The following is a 21,217-nucleotide window of genomic DNA, read 5'->3' as shown; positions in this document are numbered from 1 at the left end:
CCCAGTTGAAGGTAATAGTATCAACCCAGGAGAATATAACTAATAAACTGTTTATATGATAAAACTCAACTCTCCCTCACCAAGCCTAATAAGTCTCGTAGCTCTTAATTATTTACTTAGCATAAAACCGATTACGACGCAACAGCATTTCATGGCTTGAACCATTCCAGCTGATACAAATCAAGCTTTAGAAAAAACTGGTTTACAATATTACATGTTGAATCGTCATACTTTATTCAAAAGCATCACAAGAAATATGTTGATTTGAACAATGACGTTATCGTAGTTATCGTCCACGTATAGAAAAACCTATTCATTGAGTCTCTAGTTCATGAGTAACCAAGGGCACTTTCTCAGTATTTTCAACACAAGTTGACTCTGATAGCCGAGAGAAACTTTAGATTCTCGAATGCTTAGCAAACCATCCAAAAGCATTGACTGGCTCTCGAAATATGTCAGGTGTCCAAAACATTTTACGGAAAATTATCGCAATAGTTAAATTTACGTTGGCCAGAAGAAAATGACACGACAAAAATATACGGTATGTAAAATATTTAACCTAAACCCAGGATATGTCCTCCATCAACAGAGTTATGGAACCTGATAGAGGAGATATCACAGCAATTATCAGCCACTTACCATAAATAAATGAAGAATAGCTTTTATTCGGCTTGAAAGAATGCCCTGATATTTGTCTAGTATCTGAAGCCTGGATATACTTCAGGCTTGAACGGGACTTGATCCCGTGCCCCCCACATAGTAATTCAGCGCTACTACCAACCGGACTACAGAGCCTCACGTTGAAAACGAGGTACAGTTGAGAGGGTTCTCCTTTCTAGTGGAGGGGACTCATATAATTTGTAATTAGGTAAATTTCATTTGATGGGTGAGATTGAATTAAATAAAGCTTTATTACCATCAGGTGAGCGAAATTTTACCAATTACCGAAAATAAGGATGAAAAGAGAAAATTCCTCCGTCAACCCTCTAATACTAATAATAATAATAATAATAATGATAACAATAATAATAATAATCGACTTTATTTAAAGAGGGTATACACATAACAGCTTGCGCTGATAAACCAGTGCCCCCAAAAGTTTGCCTCGTTCCAAACGCACCTTTTGTTGAGAAATCCAAAAACAAGCCTATAGGGTTATTTTGTATTTCGAACGAAGTTTTCTTTTTTCAACATTTTAGTGTGTTAAAAAATGTTATGAATCTACTGATTTGCTATTGCAATATTTTCGTTTATCAAGGGACTTCATAACACTTTTAAATGTTATCTTTTTTATTACTATGAGTCAATTAAAACGAATTGGTCAAAAGGACACAATAACCTAGACACACTCTGAGGTTCATAATTACCTATTTAGGAGAGATCTTAAATTTAGTTATGTCCAAGTATTAGGTATTTATGTAAAAACCAAATCAAGGAGCTACTACCTGGAGTCTTCACTAACAATTCCAAGTTGACACACCTTTATATAACACATGTAACGCACATTTACCATGCAAAGCCTGCTTACAAATTTTAATAGAAATCCCATTCTCATAGCTATCAATCGCACTGCTTTCAGCCCTTATTTTCACCTCAAGGTAATAGTATTAATCCAGGAGAATATAACTGAAAAACTGTTTACATCCTCTTGATCAGAAGGACATATTTAACTTTATCTTCAAATTACGGTTTTTTTTTTGTCAGAATCTGATTTCAGTCATTATCAATCTCAGTGAGTTTTAAAACAGGTCAGAGGAACACCTTTCATAGGCCTTTTTCCTCTAATGTAAGCAATGTAAAAAGAATCGAATTGGAAATCTTACATTTAGAAACTCAGCCATTCGAAAAGATAGTGCCAGAATAATAGTTCTCCGAACTCCAACTCCATCTAGAAATCAGTTGCTTTAAAGGAATTAAAAGAAAATTTTAATGATGTCTAGACTTGCTACACTACTCTTTTGTCAGTTACACACCAGGGGATAACTCTTTTCCCCTAGTTCCTGGTTTTGCACGTTTCCCGCGCAAAAGTGAATAAACCTTAACCCTCCTGCCCCGATGACTATTTACTCTCATAGGACACTCTATAGCCCTTTAATATTTACTTGGCATAAAAACCGATTACGACGCAACAACATTTCATGATTTGAAACATTGCCGCAATAACAAATCGAGCCTTAGACATAATTGGTTTACAACATCACATGTTCAATCGTCTTACTTTATTCAAAGGGATCACAAGAGATACGTTGATGTGAACGATTACGTTAGTATTTGATCGTCCTTGTATAGAAAATAATATTGCTTGAGTCTCTATTTCATGACTAACCGAGAACACCTTCTCAGTATTTTCAACACAAGTTGATTCTGATAGCCGAGAGTAACGTTAGCCTCTTGAGTGCCTTACAAACCACCCAAAAACATTGACTGGCTCTCGAAATATGTCAGGTGTCCAAAATATTTTACGAGAAATTGTTGCAAAATTTAAATCGACGTTTGCCAGAAGAAAATGGCACAACAAAATATACGATGGACAAAATGTTTAACCTATATCCAGGGTATGTCCTCCATCAACAGACTTTAGGAACCTGATAGAAGGGCTATCACAGCAAGTATTAGTCACTTATCATAGTTGCATAAAGAACAGCTTTTATTCGGCTTGAAAGAGAGGCTCTGATATTTTTTCATTATCTGAAGCCTGGATATTCTTTAGGCTTGAACGGGCTTCGAACCAGTGCCTCCCGCATACGAATTCAGCGCTACTATCAACTGAGCTACAGAGTCACACATTGAAAGCGAGGTACAGTTGAGAGGTTCTTCTTTCTCGTGGAGGGGACTGATACAATTTGGAATTAGGTAGATTTCATTTCATCGGCGACATTGACAATCAAATAAAGCTTTATTTCTAGCAGGTGAGGTAAAACTTAAAAAATTGCCCAAAATAAGCCTGAAAAGAGAAAATTCATCCTTCAACCCTTTAAAGTTTGCCTCGTTCCCAACGTGCCATGTGTTGGGAAATCTGAAAGCAAGTCTGGTGTTACTTTCTATTTGGAAGGAAACTTTTCTTTTTTTAACATTTCAGTGTGTTAAAAATGTTTTGAATCTACTGATTTGCTCTTGCAATATTTGTCTTTATTAAGGGACTTGATGACACTTTTTAAATGTTACCTTTTTTTATTACTATAAAACAATGAAAAAGAAATGGTCAAAAAGACACAATAACTAAGAGACACTCTCGGATTTAGAATTACCTATTTAGGAGAGATCTTAAATTCGGTTATGTCAATTTCTTAGGTAACTGGGTGAAAACCAAATCAAGGAGCTACCACCTGGAGTCTTCACTAAGAACTTCAATTTGACTGACCTTTACGTAACAGATGTTTGTTAGATACATATTTCTACGGAGTTTGGACTTAAGCCTATATATTCGTTATTGGACTTTTTACACAGATCGTGGGGGTACCTTTTGGAGTGTTCATTAACAGCACCAAAATTATGCAAGTGCTAGTTCACAATTATTTTACGAGCGCAAGTTGAATGCGAGATAATAAATAATCAACAAAGTGCACAGGCAGAGTTTTTTGTAAATATCTCACATTTTGAAAACGAACGGAAGTAAAAAGGTAATTCCTTTCTAAATGGAGTACAGTTCCAATAGCCTCAGCTCAAGTTCTTTAGCCCTTTTCTAGCAAGAGTGTTTGATCTAGTGCTAACCGCTGGGGTTCCTCTTTCCCAGTACACTGACAAAACCCAGACACATGCTTTCCCCTTTACCCCTTTATGACCCATCACAGCCTTTTAGTATCTTCTTGACGCACACAACAGTGACGACACTACAAAGCTTTAATTATGAAATCAACCTGTAAGCCGAGTAAAAAAAAAAAACAAATATCGAGGCATATTGTCAAGTGAAACGGGAATATTGTGTTCATCATCCCTCAAATATTTTTAAAAGTGCAGACAATAAATCATTTAAAACAAGTTATCGTCGAAAAAGCGGGTTAATTTTTCTGCACGTCATTAATCTATGAATTCGCTATGAAACATTCTCTTTCAACCCGCAGATTGAAAATCAAATTTAACAAATGGTGAACACCATAGCGCACACTATTGAGTTTTGGATGCACGCGGGAGGTTGCTCAGCACAAACCTGAGAAGCGTAGGAGTCGCGCAAGGCGATAGCCGAGAGTAACGCTAGCTTCTTGAGTACCTTGCAAACCACTCAAAAACATTGACTGGCTCTAAAAATATGTCAGGTGTCCAAAACATTTTACCCAAAATTATCGAAAAATTGAAATTTACGTTGTCGGGAATGTTTAACCTAAATCCGGGATATGTCCTCCATACACAGACTTTAGCAACCTGATAGAAAAGCTATTATAGTTATTAAAATGATCAGTCCTTTATCATAAATACATAAAGAATAGATTTTATTGGGCTTGATAGAATTGCTCTGATATTTGTCCATTATCTAAAGCCCGGATATACTTTAGGCTTAAATGGGATTCGAACTCGTGCCTCCCAGCGCTACTATCTACTGAGCTAAAGAGCCACACGTTGGAAGCGAGGTACAGTTGAGGAGGTTCCTCTTTGTCGTGGAGGGGACTCATATAATTTGTAATTAGGTAAATTTCATTTCATCGGCGGTATTGGTAATCAAATAAAGCTTTATTAGTGGCAGGTGAGCAATAAATTTTAGCAATTTCCGAAAATAAGCCTGAAAAGAGAAAATTCATTCTTCAGCCCGCAAATTTACCAAAGCTTGGTTCCAAATTTTTATAGAAATCGTGCCTCATATTATCAATCCCACTACTTTATTTTCACCCAGTTCAAGATAATAGTATCAATCCAGAAGAATATAACTAATAAACTGTTTATATCCTGTTGATTAGAAAGACACATCTAACTTTATCTTCAAACTACAGCTCTCTCTTTTTCTTTTATCACAATCTGATTTCAGTCGTTATTAATCCCTATACGTACTAAAACAGGTCAGAGGAACACCTTTCATGGGCCTTTTTCCCTTAACGCAAGCAACGTAAAAAATTATCGAATTGAATTATCGAAAAAATTATCACCTTCTGTTTTCTGCCTTCAAGAAAGTTGACATACCAGTTAACAATGCATGAATCAAGTGGACTGCGTTACAGCCTTTCAACTAGGAGATTGTGTTTAACGTTATCAAAAACTTTTGAAAAATCCATCATAAACATTCTCACCGCTAAGGTGTCCCGTCTATCCAATGCCGCAAGAAATGTATGCTGCATTTCCAACTGAGCGTTTACACAACTTCCATCTGAACGGTACGCAAATTGAGAGTGATTCAGATGTTGCTCCAGGCGCCTCATGTTAAAAATGTTATAAACTGTTCTTTCAAACGTTCTAGCAATAACTGGAGTAACATTGATTCCTCTAAAGTCCGCATATTCGACTGGTGTCTCGACTTTTGGGAGTGGATTGATGTTAGCCTCCTTCCAAAGGCTTGGCCAAATCTGCCGAGCAAGAGACATGTTCCATAAATTTTCGATCACTGGGGTAAATATCTCAGCATAATCTTTCCATATCCAGAAAGGAATCCCATCAGGTCCGGTGGCGTACGCTTTTTTAGTGTTAAGGCAATAAACACTTGAAATGTAGATAGTTCTGGAGCAGGGGTGTTCGCATCAATCTCGGCAGGAACTGGTTCAGAATATTCTCTATCAAAGCAAATGTCACCAAATAATCATCTAAACACATGATGAAATCCTTGTCTGGTTCGAAGCTGCTTTTGTCTTTACGCATGGACAGTCGATCAACTTTCCTCCACCAGGCTAGGGATCCAAGTTTCCCAGACGCTAAAGCTCGGCGACTTTCAGCTATTAGTCGTCCTATCTTCTCCGTCAGTTCAGCTAGGTCTCTCCCGCCGCCTTTTCGAGATCTTGGTTTTTTCTTCAAAAGCGATTTCACTAATGGACTCATCCACGGAGGGTGTCTGGAAGACATTCGAATCGATTTGCTTGGAAAACACTCGTTCATTAATTTAGCTAAGGTGGAGTGCAGCGAGTTCACCGCTGTATCGATGTCAGAGTTATTATTAACGTGATTCCAGTCTTTTTCAAGGAGCTTATGGTAAAACATGATTTTGCGATGCTCTCGGTAATCACGCATTGTGCTACTGAATCTCAAGGGCTTTAGTCTCACACCTGCTGGTAAAATTACGCCTTTATGGTCTGTTTTCATTTGGGCGACAATAGGGTGGCATCTAGAGAAGAAGGCCTCATTATTAGCCAAGCAATTGTCCAAAACAGAATCGCCTCGAGTTGGAAAGTCAACCAGTACTTTTAAACCAGATAAATTCGAAAGCTTTTCTAAATCAAGCCGGTTGAGGTCTCCTCCACATAGCGCTAGTCCCCTTGGATGACGCTCGAGAAACTGATCTGCAGTATCCGTGACATATTCAATTAAGTCGTCTTCCTGGTATTTAGATCTTGGTGGATGATAAATACCACACATCAACATATGATGGCCCAATGGTAATTCAATTTCCAGACTGATGGACTCAAACAACTCCGATCTCGAAACCGATTTCACTTTTACATTTTTCCTCACATAAATCGCTACGCCTCCTTTCTCTCGCTTGTCTTTGTCTTTGTCTTTGTCTTTGTCAAACCAGTTTCGATCCCTTCTGTGGATGGTATAATTGGATATAGCTGCGACCGAGTCCGGCACGATCCTTTTTAAATGTGTTTCGGAAACAACGCAGATGTCAATATCATTCGTAAATAAGTCAGCTTCAAGTGCCAGATTAGCTTTAATTCCATTCCGTGTCTTAGTCAAGCTACAGATATTTAGAAACATGCATTTAGGGACCGCATATTTTTCTTCCGTAGTGGAATTAGGGCTAGAGTTCTTAATTTGAGAATGGTTAATTCTTGTTAAGTTGTTGTGATTGCATCCGCAGCATATCGACGGGTGCTTCTCGACTGGGCTTTTGGTAACCAAAACAGGAATAGCATGCCGTCTTGTTTTTCGTCCACCTCCAGGCTTTCCTCTGTAGGTAAATATTCCAGATCTTTTCAGGTCTTCAAAGATATGCGTTTCAATGACAGAATTAGGATAATGGCTTAAACGGAAAAGCGAGTTCCTCGAGTAGTCGAAGCGTGACGCGGTTATTTGACAAGATGGCGGCGTCGCACTCAATTCGTGGGGAGGCTTGCCAGTGGACAAAGTCTCATTTTTCCAGGGACCAGGATTGATGGAAACATCCATATCTCTGGTAATATCGATCGTAGGCTCAAAATCTGGTGGTGAAAAACATGTATAACCGTGCTTCGACCAGGCAAGTCAGTACACGCTGAATCGATCAAGGGATTTTAACTAGCCTGCGAGAATCGGAACGAAAGCTGAATCCTGATATTTGTCCATTATCTAAAGCCAGGACATGCTTCGGGCTTGAACGAAACTCGAACCCGTGTCTCCCACATACTAATTCAGCGCTACTACCAAGTGAGCTACGAAGCCACACGTTGAAAACGACGTACAGTTGGGATGGTTCTTCTTTCTAATGGAGGGGACTAATAGAATTTGCAATTGGGGAAATTTAACTTGACCGGCGGCATTGACAATGAAATGAAGCCTGTTATGTATGTAACACATGTTTATTAAATACATATTTCTGCGGAGTTTGGACTTTAGTCTCTATTTTCGATATTGGATTTTTTTACGTAGATAATGAGAGTATCTTTGGAGTGTTCAATAACAGCATCAAAATATTTCAAGTGCTATTTAATGTGAGATGATAAATAAACATCAAACTGTACAGTCCTGAGTTTTTTATAAAAAAATACTTTTTCAATACTAACACAATCAAGAAACTGCGTGGTGATTTGCTCGGTCAATCCATCACGTTAACAAGAGTTGCAAATAAAAAGAAAACATCTATTGTCTGCTTCACGACAAATTTTTAAGCGACTAATACAGATCCTGACACACGCTTGATTGGCAGGATTTGAAATCCCATTCTCACTGTTATCAATTCCACTACTTTAAAAAAAAAAGGTGGGAGGAACACAATTCCGTTATATCAATCAAATTTATTCAACCCATATTATCACCCAGTCCAAGGTGATAATATCAGTCCCAATAAAAAAAAATTGTTGAGAAGGACAAATTGACCTTAATATTAAAATCACGGCTTTGTATTTTACCAATCGTAACTAATCCCACTAAGTTTTAAAACAAGTTAGCGGATCACCTTTCATGTCGTTTTTTCCCTAACAAAAGCAATCACAATAAAAAAACAGTCGATTTGGATTTCTTGGCATACAAGGTATGCGCATGCTGTACTAAAGGAAATGGGTCATTCAAGAAAATAATTTAAGAATTGTTTTTTCGAGCTCCGAATGACTTCATAGAAGGTTTTAAATGATGATAAGAGTACTACAGTACTCTGTTCGTGTGGAGTTGTGATTTGTTGGGTTGTGGATTTCTTGAGGCGTTCCCCAAACTTGCCCCAGAAGGAGTTTAACATCAATAAAGCCACCGGTTTACGACCTGGGTTCTTATGAATCTGCTCAGAAACTAAGTTGATTTTCTTCCGCTCCTTATACTCTCGCACATACCGGGCCTTGAGTTCTTGCATTGTCACCCACGATGGTCAATGGCTGGCGGCCTCTTGATTAATTATCAGCCAGGTGTTGACACAATTGGCAAAACGTCTCTTGGCTTTTTGTTCTTTGGGAAAGTTCCCAAAGTCCTCCTATGGTGTGATCGGGATGTTCACAGATTTGACCGCAATCTGGAAAGCACCTAGGATATCCCTGCCAAACGCAACCATAACACTCGCGAATGGTACTTGTACAAGTATCATATCTATCCATGTAAATAACGAGTTGAACTCAAGTTTTATTCAGAAAATGTTATGCCATTCCTCCCCGCCCCTTTACAGGAAGTCAATCACCATAACTTATCCAGTGCTTCCCAATAAAGATAATGGCGTAATCTATCATTCTTGTAAGCTTTTTAGTGGAATTGCTGAACTGCAGAAACTCGGCCATTCCAAAAGATAATTTAAGAGCTCTACTCCTAAGAACTCCAGGTCCAGCCATTCCTAATTAAATTTTTTCTGACCAAATTGAAAAATCACAAATTGAAAGAACACAGTGACATAAACTGCACTCTGACAATTATGATTACCCTTTCAGCTTTGCCAATTTCTTGTATAGAAACCAAATGCAGGAGTTACCACCTGGAGTTTTCAATAACAGCTCACCTGTACATAAGACACTGAGGCGTTAATATCTGATAGGTTTTCCCAGATATGACCATACAATCTCCTTATGGTAATAGTAGAAGAACCAAGTGGAGCCCAATTCGGTCTGTAATCATACATGAGATTATCAAAATAGGACAACTGCGAAGCAAGAAGTCCTCTTACCAATTGATCGAAACTATGACAAAATTCGAGAAAGTAACTAGACATCGCTTATAGATTATCATGTAAAAACAATAATTAACTCGGCGAGGTCGACGACAACAGCTCATCGTTCTTTTGTGCTCAATAGTTAGCACAGTTGTTAGAGCTGGACTGTTGTGCGGGAGGTCGAGGTCGATGGTTCGAGCCCCGACCGGACCAACACTCAAGGTCTTAAAATAACTGAGGAGAATGCACTACCTTTCTTTATTGTCAAGAAATGGGTAGACATTCTAGTCCTCCTCTCGGATAAGGACAAATAAACCGTAGGTCCCGTCTCCTGCATCTATTAATTAGTTAATTTGGTTAGGCAGGGGACGTTGAAGAACCTACTCACGCGATTACTTTGATGTGGTCTGGCCTGTTTACTGGGAATTGAGGGGGAGGGGGCATCTTTAAATAAGTTTCCTTCGATTGTTTTGTAAACTGCTGATGCAGTCCGGCCAAAGTCCCCCGAAAAGTGTTGTGAGGAGCATTTGATCATATCCAAATGTTAATTTGCGTAATATAAACATTGAATTATTATTATTATTAAATCATTATTACTTGGAAGCGAAATAGCGTTATTTGACTTTGATAATGAAACTTTGCTCGGGTCTCTTTAAATCTAATTAGGGCTAAAAAAAACTTAAGTTTAATAAACCAGAAAAGACATCTAGTTAAGGATGTATCCTTTTCGTAGTGACTTGGATGACAACCAAATAGAAGAGCTATCAACTGGAGTCAGCCATTCGAAAAGACATTGCAAAATTTTCAATTTTCTCTGACCAGACAGAAAGAGGGACAACAATAATACATGGATGATAAAATTGATGTTTAACCCAAATTTAGGATATATCCACCATCTACAGACTTGAGACATCTTGATGAAGGAGCTACCACCTGAATTCTTCCAAAATACAGCGATTATCAGTCATTTGTCGTAAATAGTTTCCGTTTGCCTCGAGGAAATGCTCCGATATTTGTCTGTTATCTGTTCTGCAAAATGAAGAGAGAGCGAGGTTTGAAGGAAACTGTGAGCTTCAAGGGAAAAAAAGAATAAGAGACAAACATTCAGTCTTATTTTTTGGTCAAACGGGAGTATCGTGTTCATTCTCCTTCAAATATTTAATTAAGTGCGTTTAATAAGTCATTTATAAACTAATTGACGAAAACGAAAGTTAATTTAAGAGTTTTTCAGCTCAGGGGTCTTCAAAAGCGATAATACGCGATTAACAGAGGGTGGAAAGATTTTTTAGAGTGCGCGAGTTAATCAGAGGCGAGTATCTTTTTTCATTAGTTACAGGTGACTTAAATAAGATTTCTTAACTATCGCTGGTGACCAGCATTCGTTTGCATTTGCGAACACATCTTTATGACTGGTAACAGCGAAGTAAAGTTGGAAAATTTTTTCAATACTAACACAATCAAGAAACTGCGTGGTGATTTATTTGATCAATCCATCACGCTGCAAGAGTTGCAAATAAAAAGAAAACATTTATTGTCTGCTTCACGACACATTTTTACGAGACCAATACAGATCCCGTCACACGCTTGATTGGCAGGATTCGAAATCCCATTCTCACTGTTATCAATTCCACTACTTAAAAAAAAAAGGGGGTTGGAGGAACACAATTCCGTTAAATTAATCAAATTTATTCAACCCATATGACCACCCAGTCCAAGGGGATAATATCAGTCCCAATAAAAAAAAACTGTTGAGAAGGACAAATTGACCTTAATCTTAAAATCACGGCTTTGTATTTTACCAATCGTAACTAATCCCATTAAGTTTCAAAACAAGTTAGCGGATCACCTTTCATGTCGTTTTTTCCCTAACAAAAGCAATCACAATAAAAAATAGTCGATTTGGATTTCTTGGCATACAAGGTATGCGCATGCTGTAATGAAGGAAATGGGTCATTGGAAAAAATGATTTAAGAATTGTTTCTTCGTGCTCCGAGGGACTTCATAAAACGTTTTAAATGATGATAAGAGTACTACAGGACTCTCTTTTCAGTCCGAGACCGGGGGTAACTGTTTTTCCCAATTCCTTGTTTTGCTCTTGTCCCTTGCGAAAATAGATAAATCTCAGCCACCTCCCCCTAGTGCCTATTTATTTTCTTAGGGCACTCCATAGTCCTTTAGTAAAATCTGCGTGAGACAGAAGCCAACGGCGATGTGATTATAATTAATGACCTAAATTAATAGAGCTAGTAAAAATCAAGCCTTAGACATAACTGGTTTACGACATCACGCACAACACATCATAGACCATAACTTTCTAAACTTATCAAACGTGCAGATATTTTCCGAAGTTTTAAGAAATGCTCAGCCAGACATCTTTGCCAGATTGGAAGATAAGTCATCCTAAGGAGGAATAATGCAACTTTCCCTTTTCTCCAGAGGGAAAAGCTAAGCAACAATGTAAGGGGACTGCATGACACTTTTTAAATGGTATTTTAAACCCATTCCTAGTTTAGTTTATCTAACCCAATTAAAACAGAAAAATGTTGAAAAAGACAGACAACATAGACTCACTCTAAGACCGCCTTTCTTGACATGTCAGTTACGAAGGAACCAGACAGACACCTGAACACCATGCAGTGTCTACAGAATACCAAATCACACTGACTAGTACCCTGCGTATGATTCACGCCACGCTTGATCAGTGGAGCCCGGTATTGTCTGACCGGGCGAAGTGCCTTGTGACAAAGCCGTCAGTCATCTCCGAGGAAAAGGAACATTTGTCATCAGTTCTTGTTTCCAACAGCTATCCCTCCTCCTTTGTACAGAAGGTCGCGACAAAATAAAATAAAATAAGATAATAATAATAATAATAAAACTCTCCCGTGAGCAGAGAACCTGTTAGTTTATGTAACCCAATTTAAAAGAACAAAAAAATTATCAAAAGGGAAAATAACATAGACTCACTGTGGGAATCATGATTATCCACTAAGGAGCGATCTTAGGTTCAGTTTTGTTCATTTCTTAGGTACTTAAATGGAAATCAAATCAAGAAGCTACCAGCTGGAGTCTCCAATAACAACTCCGAGTTGATTAAACTGTGAGACATTCATAAGTTAACATTTGATGGATTCTTTAGGATACATAGGATGCTTTAACAGAAATGTGATTTAAATCCTAATAATCCCACTAAGTTTCAAAACAAGTCAAAGGAACACCTTTTATGGGGTGTTTCCCTTAAGACAGGCAATCATGAGAAATAATGATCGATTTGGACTTTTTCCATACAATGAATAAATATCCTGAACTGAAAGAAAATGGGCCATTCGACAAGATGCTTTAAGAACTGTTTCTTCGAACTCCGAGGGACTTTATGAACCCTTTCAAAGGATGTGTAAACATTCTACAGTATTCTTTTCTCAGTCCGACACCAGGGATAGCTGTTCTCCCCATTTTTTGGCTTTGCTCTTTTCCGGTGCGAAAATCTCACCCCCCTCGACCCAGTGCCTATTTATTTTTTTCTGGAAAGTTTTGCGTAAGGAGTTCAAGTTATTGTTATTTGTTAGGTCCTCAGCGAGTTAGTGTCCCTTTCAAAAGTGTGGAGAAAAATTGTAAATACGAGAGAATGTTAAATCATAGCAACAATGCTTAAGTTGTGCAGTAAATGGTTTGAATCCGGGGGTAACATGTGAAGGTGTAGTCTGATCGTCCGGGTGAGTGTAGTCCTGAGAAGGACTGTTGTCGGTGGCAGTGACTGACGTTTCGACAACCTGTGCGGAAGTCATCATCAGAGTCAAGTGAGTGATTGTTGTCAGTAGAATGTTCTTATTCCAGTTCGTGTGAAATGATCGGTTGGTTTTGCCGTGATGTTATTGGCTGTAAGACTCAAGTGACGTAAGTCGTTCGTGATTGGTCTGTTTCGGTCTGTCGGTAAAGCTTTACCGACAGACCGAAACAGACCAATCACGAACGACTTACGTCACTTGAGTCTTACAGCCAATAACATCACGGCAAAACCAACCGATCATTTCACACGAACTGGAATAAGAACATTCTACTGACAACAATCACTCACTTGACTCTGATGATGACTTCCGCACAGGTTGTCGAAACGTCAGTCACTGCCACCGACAACAGTCCTTCTCAGGACTACACTCACCCGGACGATCAGGCTACACCTTCAAATGCTTAAGTTGTACGACTTTATTCTTAATTCCATAGAAAGTCTTCCTGTGTGGATTGGCTAACAATCAGATTGTAGGAAATGTTTTTACCTTTTTAAATTTTAAATTACAATTTTCGTCTTCCCTGTCGTATTATTTTTGTATTCACGCACAGCGCACATGATTTTACAAGTTAGTCAATCAGGTCAAAGAACTTTAACCTTGCCATTGGAAATTGACGTGGTCAATTTTTCTCGGGCATCCTTTGTTGTTCTGTTTTTATGGAGTTGTTTACTGTTTTTGAGTTTTCGTTCAAGTCAATTTGTTATCCCTCATTTTGGAATTCTAGGAAGTTTCTCAAAATCCGAATGTTGTGGATACTTTAACACATCTTTGATTAATACATACTTCTGCGGAGTTTGGACTCTAGCCTCTTGTTTCGTTATCGATTTTTCACACAGATAAAGGGGGTACCTTTTGGGGTGTTCTATGACAGCACCTAAAATTTTCCAAGTGCTAGTTAACAATTATTGTACGAGAGCAAGTCGAATATGAGATGATAAATAACCTAAAAAGTGCATAGCCCCGAGTTGTTTATAAAAACCTCATATTTTCACAACGAACGAAGGTCAAAAGCTACTTTCTTTCTGAATGGAGTATAGCTAGTACCATTAGCTTCAGCTCAAGTTCTTTAGCCCTTTTCTGATAAGAGTGTTTGACCTAGTGCTAACCCATGAAATTCCCCTTTCCCACTTCACATATAAACATAACCCAGACACCTGCTCACCTGTTTATCCCTATCACAGCCCTTTAGTATCTTTTTGACTCACAGAACATTGACGACACTACAAAGCTTTAAGAAATAAACCTGTAGGGCGAGTAAAAAGCTACCCCAGGGAAAATTGGTTCACAACATCTTGTTCTGGTATCACACGACACGAAGACTGGTAAAAACCGGTACGATTGACAAGGTTGAATATAAGCGTATGGGAAGAGTCAATATAGTTTTGGAAACGATTATGTCGCTAAAACACTGCTACCTTGTAAACTCATTTGGGTTTCTGTTCTATGTTAACCTTTGAAACTTACTATTTTAACCATGAACTGACTCTGAACCTGAAATATTAATTTAGAACAGACCGTAAATTCAACATTTTCCCGTGATGTTGAATTCGAGAAAACTGGTTAAAATACATTTTTCGGCGTTTTACCATTTATTGCTGATCGGTTAACCTATGGAAAATACCCTGTATTCTGCCATTCACAGCCGTTTTGCACAATAAGGACCCTAAAACAAGACTTCATGCCAAATTTCAGCCAAATCGGTGAAATGAAATGGCCGACGAAAGTTCGAAAGTTACAGACAGTCGCACTTAACTGGTGACCAATTCCTCTTTCTTAGGGCATCTACTTCGTATGCAATTGCGAGCGCATCCTCATGACGGCTAACAATCAAGTAATCTTAGAAAAAAATTTTCATTTACCGCACAATCAAGAAATTTGACTTATTGGGCAACAGTTGCAAGTAAAAAAGCATCTGTTGTCTACTTTACGACACACATTTTTAAGCGACTAATACAAATCCTATCACACGCTTCATTGGCGAGGTTCGAAATCCCTTTCTTATCATTATCAATCCCACTACTTGAAAACAAAGGGGTCGGAGGAACACATTTTTCGCTATGTTAATAAAATCAATTCAACCCATATGATCACCCAGTCCAAAGTAATAGCATCAATCTCAAGACATATAAAAAATTGTTCATAAGGACAAATTTACGTGACCTTATTCTTAAAATCACGGTTTTGTATTTTACCAATCGTAACTAATCCTACTAAGTTTTTAGCGCATCACCTTTCATGTTGCTTTTCCCCTAACAAAAGCAATCACAACAAAAAATAGTCGATTCGGATTTCTTGGCATACAAGATACGCGCATGCTGTACTGAAGAAATGGGTCATTCGAAAAAATGACTTAGAATTGTTTATTCGAGCTCCGAGGGACTTCATAAAACGTTTTAAATGATGATATGAGTACTACAGTACTCTCTTCTCAGTCCGAGACCAGGGGTAACTGTTTTACCCAATTCCTTGTTTTGCTCTTGTCCCTGGCGAAAATAGATAAATCTCAGCCCCCTCGCCCCTGTTATTATTCATTTTCTTAGGACACTCCATAGTCCTTTAGTAATATCTGCGTGAGACAGAAGCCGATGGGATGTGATTATGATCTATATATGACCTAAATTACTAGAGCTAGTACAAACTAAGCCTTAGACATATATGGTTTACAACATCACCTACAACAGATCATAGACCATAACTTTCTAAATGTATCAAGCGTGCAGATATTTTCCGTAGTTTCAAGAAATGGTCAGTCTGAAATCTTAGGCAGAGTAGAAGATAAACCATCCTAAGGAGGAAAAATGCAACTTCCCCTTTTCTCCAGAAGGAAAAGCTAAGCAACAGCATAAGGGGAACTCACAACACTTTTTAAATGGTATTTTAAACCCATTCAACTTTAGTTTATCTTACCCCATTTAAACGAAAAAATGGTAAGAACAAATAACAGACTCACTCTAAGATAGTCTTTCTTGATACGTCATTTACGAAGGAACCAGAGAGGCCCCTGAACATCATGCAGTGTCTACAGAACACCTAGTCACACTGATCGGTACTTAGTATACGATTCACACCACCCTTGATCAGTGGAAAGCGGTATTGCATAACCGTCTCCTGCATCTATTTATTAGTTAATTTGGTTAGGCAGGGAACGTTAAAGAACCCACTTCACGAGATTACTGTGATGTGGTCTGGCCTGGTTACTGGGAATTGGGGGGAGGGGGCATCTGTTATATTCGCCTTCATTTGATTGTAAACTGCTTAGCAGTCTGGTAAAGTCCCCCGCACAGTGTTGTGAAGCGCCATGGGTTTAAGATATGAGCGCTATATAAATACAAGTTATTATAATTATTATTAACCGGGCGAAGCGCTATTGACAAAAACCTTCAGTCATCTCCGAGGAGATGACTGACGGTTTAACAAACAGGGGAATCCCCTCGGCTACATAAATAGCAATGTAAACTGACACACACATGTTTATAAGTCAATTTATCACACTGATAAATGAGCTTGACGAGGAGATGAGCCTCCTGTTTCGTCATAGGATTTTTTACACAGAAAATCGGGGTACTTTTCGAGTGTTTAATGACAGCACCAAAATTATCCAAATGCGAGATAACTATTACTTTACGTTGAAACGCATTTTCCTACGTTTTATCAATTACATGTATTGCTGTTCGGTTAACGCATAAAAAATACCATGTATTCTGCCATTCACAGCCGTTTTGCGCATTCTAACGATATGTTCACCAGAGTTAACTAGAGAGAATGCATTTTCCGTTGTTTTCTGCAACGGTGAATTCGTGCAAGGCATGCATTTTCCCGCGTTGACCGCCGCCCGGTTAATCGCTGTTCTACCTAATAAGGGCAAGTGACCCAACTGCCTGATAAGCTCAATTTCCTCAAATGATCCAAACGGCTCAAATGACTGAACTGCCCCAAATGACCCAATCAGGGTCAATCTTCTAAATATTAGACAAGATATCCACTGGCGTTTTCATGGAACAGGATTAAGGGCAGGAAATAATGATCACAATCGACGAACATCTTGTTTTCAGGGCGCTGACCGTCATCATTTCCCAGAGAAAAAAACACTTAAAATGCATTGCTCGGACGCGTTCGGAAACAGCTGAAAAACGTTTCGGAAAACGAACTATTTATTGGCGTTTCTATGAGGCAAGAAAACAATCGACGAACATCGTGTGTTTTTGCCGTTCATCATTAGTAATTCTGCGTGAAAACGGTTGGAAGATGCAGCGCTCGTGCGCTCATGAATACTGCAGAAAATCGAACAGGAAAACAGTGCAAGCTGTTCACGAGCGTTTCAATACGGCAGGAAAAAAATAGACGACGAACACGCCATCATGGCCTAATCACGGTCGTTAGTAATTCTGTGAGAAAACGCTTGGCAAATGTAGCGTTCGCACCCTTAAGAAAACTATAGAAAAACGTTCAGGAAGACAAGCCATACACTCGCGTTTTTGTGGAGCAGGGAAACAATGGACAAACATCATGTTTTCATGGCATTCACCGTAAGTTATTCTGTGAGAAGACGCTTGGCAAGTGCTGCATCCGTATGCCTAGGAAAAAAATAGAAAAATGTTCAAGAAAACAAGCTATACACTAGTATTCTCGTGGAGCAGTAAAACGATCAACAAACATCATCAAAGTTTGTGAATATATGAAAGTCATATATTTGAACTGTTGTCAAAGAACGAGTATGAGAGCGATCTTTGCAGTAACGAACACCACTTAAGCAGTTGATTCAGCACTTCATGGGTTTATTACGAACCAACCTAATGACCAGCTCCCAGTTGGCTTGTTAGCCCAGTTGTTGGAGCACTGCACCAGCATCGCGGAAGTCATGGGTTCGTACCTCGTAGAGGCCAGAATTTTTTACAGCCCTCATTTTCACTACTGCGTCAGTAGTGTTCGTTACTGCGAAGATCGTCCTCTTAGTCGTTCTTTAACCGAAGTTCAAATATTATGACTTTCATATTTTCAGAAACGTTGATTCATCAATTGTCGACGGGTTTATTACGAACCAACGTAATGACCAGCTCCCAGTTGGCTTGTAAGCTCAGTTGGTAGAGCACTGCACCTGTATCGTAGAGATCATGGATTCGAATCCTGTACAGGCCTGAACTTATTTCAGGCCTCATTTTCACTACCGCTTAGGAGTGCGTGTCCACAAAAATCAAAAATTGAGCGGCAAATTTAAAAATTTCAGAATCGGCCAAACTTTGGTTATTAGTAGTCCATATTGAACTATTTATCGCTATGGGGTTGATTTGTCAAATGGTGTTTCCTTCTGGTAGAAAATGATGATACCCGATTTCGGGGCCAAGTATTGAAAAATTAGGCTCAAAAATTAGCCATCTTGAAGCTGATGGCCTCCCGTAACTATACATTCAGAAGACATCCAGTTGGAATCAGTTTATTTTGCAATGTTTGCAGGTTTCATATTATAATTCCTGTGACATTTGTAAAACAATAAGGTATTGACTGACACCTGAAAGGAAGCCCTCTGTTTTTCCATGGAAATAACTAGTAAACTTCTAAAAATAATTTACCCTACTACCTTTATCACAAATCAAATAAAAATTTTTATTTAGAATGCCGAAGAAATGCGATGTTAGCTGATATAAATTTTTTTTCTAGGGAATTTAGGTTGTGCTCGGTGAAAGTGTACTCAAAATTGCAATTTTTCGGGAAATCAAACAAGAGAGTGCGTGATAGACCGTGACAGACAGCTCTCTCATTCCAAAGCCCAAAACTGGAATAAAATATATCTTCTTGTTGTTTATTACTTTTTTGAGAAAATACAGCAGCTAATGGAATGCTTGTTTTATCACTAACTTGTACAATTATATTATGTGAACAGTACATAATTATGCAGCACATTTACAGTTTTCTTTCAGGTGAATGATGCTGTTTTGCCGGTACAAGAGTTAATTAATTGATACCATTTCTACTTTTAGAGCAGCCACCAGCTGGAGATAATTTATAGTTTAAAGAATCAAGATTTTATCACTGATCACTAGGGGCTATACAATTGTTGATCTAAAAGCCTCGAAATGAACTATTTATCATTGTTGTTATAGTTGCTAATCATAAACAAGTTGTGATCCCAATTCAATTATAGGGAATTTTTCCCACAGCCTGTCGCACGCTATGCAACTTAGCAATGGCGTTCTCATGCTCCTTTCAGAGAATAACTGGAGAAGGCTGCTCGTTTGATAAAGCAACAGCCTTGAAATTTTTACTTTACCCAATCGCTTAAAGGATATTTCGAATCATTGTTCTCACTGGTCAATTTCTGGAGTGAAAACGGAAAGTGAAATTATACATGGTAGAGTGGATAATTTCCGCAAGGACGAGACGTAGAGCTTAGACACAATCTGCCCACTAAATCATTTGTTTCTTCAATTTAGATTTATGCTTCAAATACCAAGAAGCTAGCTCCCCTTGGGTTAAGCCAGGTAAATGAAGCACACAACAACACTATAGGAAGTAAAGCTCCAAAGACCAGACACTATGGATCTAGTGAAAGCAATGACTTCCGGTGTTGCATGTGCTGTCGGCCAAAAGAACTTAGGCCAATCTAATGTTTCTCAGGTGAGCAGATATAATATTATGAGCATTTTGTACACTTCCCAATTTGTGAGATCCATAATTTGAACATTACTCATTATCCACCATGTCCAGTGTTGTATCACCAGTACCTTGCATATCATAAGTCACAAAAAAAAAAGAGAAATCAGTAAAACATCACTATATAATAACTTAGAATATGGTTTTCACTAAGAGCGGTGAATTTCTCTTAGGCTTTTATGAAGACACAACTATCTCCAGGTTCCATTTCTTTAAAGTTTGCAAAGAAAATGGACAAGAAAAACTCTAAGTTTGAAAGAGAAACAGAAAACAAGAGAGTACAGGAAGAAAAGAATTGAGAAGAAAGAGAAGCATTTGAAAAAGACAAAACAGCTTGAGAACAGAGAAAGGCAACAGTATAGTTGTGGATTGGGCTTTCATGGACACAATGCTGCTCAGGAAATTCCAGTACCACCTGCAGCCTCAAAGATTGAGAAAGTATCGTTGACCAAAGACTACCATCAAATCATATTTGATTTGGAAACATCTGGAAGGGGAAATTAGCTTTGCAGGGTGGAGTTTAGTAAAAATGTAACAAAGTGAGTATAATGATGTTTGTCTTAGCAGAATATTTCTGAATTGCACATTAGAGAATAATTATATTTAATGATGGAATTGTTTTTCTATTTTTCTAGATTGCTGAATACTCATCCTGATAATTTGCATCACATAGATTCCTTTGTTTTATCATGCCTTGTTCTTAAAGTGCACCTAAACCCAAAAACTTTTTTTGCTTAATGAAATAAGGGTATTTTTTGGAGTATTTCTTTGCAAAAGCTTTTTGATTTGCTCAAATCTTCGATTTTCTGTGCCCAGTCAAAATGAGGAAGATTAGCCACCATCTTGGCTCACAACTGAGTTTAAAGAGGAATGATTCTAGTGGGTAATGTGATGTCAAATCGAGAACACGAAAGTTTACATTTCGCATTTTTCATTTGTTTGGGAAGGTTGTAGTCGATATTGTCCGAAAATATGCCGACCAAGTGTGTTGGACATAGGACTATGTAGCAACGTGCAAATTAGCAGGACAGGTATTCAGAATCACTCCTATTTTTATTTTAGATATACCCTGCATAGATGCACTAAGCTTTTTTATTACATTTTTCTTTGTAATATCTTTATAAAGTAATAATTGGATTACAATATCGTAAAACAAGTAATGATGCTGAAATCCAACAAATTACAGCATCAGATGGTAAAGATGAGTTCTCTATTTATATCAAGCCTTGTAATGTAATATCACCAGAAGCATCTGCTGTGAACAAACTTATCCTCCAAAGAGGAATACTGTTTTATGATGGGAAGCCAGTCACTGATGCCACTGCAACTGATGTGGCCCTGAAGACCTTAATTGAAAATTGAAAATCAAGAATGCCTTGCATTTTAT

The 21,217-nt window shown here is 38.2% G+C and overlaps 1 pseudogene; it reads left to right on the top strand.

Moving 5' to 3' along the window:
• Positions 1 to 21,217, top strand: part of LOC148737695 (uncharacterized) — a 95,536-nt pseudogene that overhangs the window by 10,548 nt on the left and 63,771 nt on the right.

This window comes from Stylophora pistillata, chromosome 2 (assembly GCF_964205215.1).
Source record: "Stylophora pistillata chromosome 2, jaStyPist1.2, whole genome shotgun sequence".
Classification (NCBI taxonomy): Eukaryota; Metazoa; Cnidaria; class Anthozoa; order Scleractinia; family Pocilloporidae; genus Stylophora; species Stylophora pistillata.
The sequence above is the reverse complement of the archived record's forward strand: the minus strand, read 5'-3'. Positions and strand labels throughout refer to the sequence as shown.